This window comes from Olea europaea, unplaced genomic scaffold (genome assembly GCF_002742605.1).
Source record: "Olea europaea var. sylvestris unplaced genomic scaffold, O_europaea_v1 scaffold2090, whole genome shotgun sequence".
NCBI classification, from domain to species: Eukaryota; Viridiplantae; Streptophyta; class Magnoliopsida; order Lamiales; family Oleaceae; genus Olea; species Olea europaea.
The window spans coordinates 244,460-247,236 of NW_019238830.1; positions in this window are offsets into that span (position 1 = coordinate 244,460).

Consider the following 2,777-nt stretch of genomic DNA (forward strand, 5'->3'; position numbering starts at 1 on the left):
AGTCACAGTGAATTAATTCAAACAAATTAATTGATTTGTGCTCACTTAAGGAAAAAGAAGATTTGTGTTGCTTAGCCAAATAACAGATGGAGCAAGAAAGAGAAGTTTGTGACTTCAAGTTTAAAGATGCAGTTACAAACGGGTCTTTTATAAGCCTGAGTCTAGCATCTGAAATATGGCCTAAGCGATAGTGCCATAACTCATGCTCAGTAAGTTTGTTGATTACAAAAGCTGAAGAAAAATTTAAATTGCAAGAAAGTCGATAGACGGCATGTTGGAGAGCTTTAGGGGAGATCTCGTCAGGCTACAGGTAGTACAAGCCACGCTCCATCCTACCCTTCCCAATCGTTGTCCACGATGCAAGGTCCTAAATAAAACAACAATCAGAGAAAAATATCAAACAACAGTGAAGTTGGTCAGCAAGTTTCTTGGCTGAAAGCACATTGAAACTAAATGAGGGTAGGCATAAAACATCTCGTAAGGTGATGGAGTCAGTGACTTGAACATCACCTATATGGGTAACTGAAGAAATGCCACCATTAGGTAATATAACAGAATATGATACCTTGGTGGGAGGAGTGGTGTAGTGAGAAGGATTACAGATCATATGATCTGTAGCCCCAGTATCTATTATCCAAATGAGGGAGTGTGCAATTGAAGAATGAAAATTAGGAACAACTAAACAATGATTAATACCAGACATAGGAGTGGATTGAGAGTTAGAAGAACTAGTTGGAAGCAGAGATTGAATCTAGTTAGCCACATGTGAAGTTGTAGGAGAGTCCTTGTGTTTGAGCAAAGCCATGAGGTCATTGTATTGATCTTTGGTCAAAGAAACGCTATCACAATTATCCTCCCCATTAATGTCCATGCTCTGAACAGAAACATGATTAGCAAATTTTCCAGTTCCCTTAGACTTGTTGTGCATTTTGTAACTCGCTGGGTAGCCATGTAACTTATAACATCTGTCTACCATGTGTCCTGTCATATGGCAATGGCTGCAAATTGGTGCCTCTGCATTACCAGCTTTAAAACACTTTTCAAAATGATGACCAGGGATTTTACAAAATTTGCAGTATGGCCTCTCCTTATTGGGACCAGTATTTTGTGGGTTTGAGGTTTAAAATTGGGATTGGTGTTTCTAGTGTAAAAGGCAACAGAGTCAGAACCAACAGGAATGGAGGTAATTTGTCGTTGCCTTTCCTGCTGTTGAACATATGAGAAGACTTTATTGACATGGGGAAGTGGCTCAATAAGCATGATTTGGTCTCAGGTATGTTCATATACATCATTTAGGCCCATCAAAAATTGAAAAGTGTAGTCTCTATGATATATATCAACCAATACCTTAAGCTTTCCACAATGACAATCTGGAATTGGGTCATAAACAGCAAGTTCATCCCAAATTCCTTTTAGTTTACCATAATAAACACTAACATAATCTCCCTCTTGAGACAAATTTACCAGTGCCCTTTTGAGTTGGTAAATACGTGGAGCATTCTGCAGAGAAAAGCGTTCAGCCAATTCATTCCAAATCTCAAAGGCATCATCCATGAAGGCAACACTAGACCGAAGTTCTGGACTGATAGCATTATGAATCCAAGAAATTATCATGTCATTGCACCTTGCCCAAGCTTCAAACAGATCATCTGTCGAATTGAGAGGTTTGGAAATTTTTCCATTGATGAAGCCAAGCTTGTTCTTGGCTCTAAGGGCACGCTGCATCGAGCGTGACTAGGTTTCATAATTGTTTGTAGTTAACAAATCACAAACAAGATTTTCTCCTGGGTTATCTGATGTTTCAAGGCGAAAAGGATTAAGTGGGTCTGCAAAATTGGTATGTTGGTTGTCTTTGATTGAAGGGGAGAAGATGTATTCTCGAGAGGAGTCTCAATAGTAGGTGAAGATGTATTCTCAAGAGCCGTCATAAAAGCTCTGATACCATGTAAATTTGGGAAAATAATGAAATGTAAAACACTGAATTAGGAAATGAACAAAAATGATTGAAGAGAAATTCTCATTCTATATTCATCAACTTACTGAAAAATTAAATTATACACAAGAGGCACCTAACGTTATATACACATAGAGGAGACAAAAGGAATATTCCAACCTAACCAACTTTATACATGCAGCAAAAGAAAAAATTACACATCACATTATTCTGTTATAATTGCAGTAGATAGCTAGTCTTGTGTATCAAAAATTGTCATTTGCATATCTGGACTCAGATGGGCAGCTGCTGGTGAAAATGAGCCACATGACAGATTTGTTACTAATGCTGTGTATCTGTTGGGCTTGATGGATTTCTTATTCTGCAAGATATTTTAAGCTAGTTATTGACTTACAGTTGTTAATTTGTTGTTAGAACTTCAATTTTATTTATTTATTTTTGTTCTTTTTAAAGCAATATTTAGTAGAATATGACGATTTACGATCCGATTTACAAGACCCTCCACCTATTCGATTCAACATACGATTTTGATAACCTGTACCATTCTGTACTCAAAGCCCACGTATTTATCAGCCATATGGCAATTGACACATCCGATATGCCTTTCGATTATTGTGGATTTTCATCATATAACTCCGATGTGCAAAAATTGGACAGTCGTGAAAGAATTCATCCAAAGATGAGGCAACTCTGATTCATCCTTCATAAACTACCATAATTCTATGTTATTCATAAGCTGCCAGTAATTTTTAGCAATGCTAACTTGATCTCCACAATAAAAATCTACATTTGTCTTAACATTAATCATCCTTCTCATAGGAGG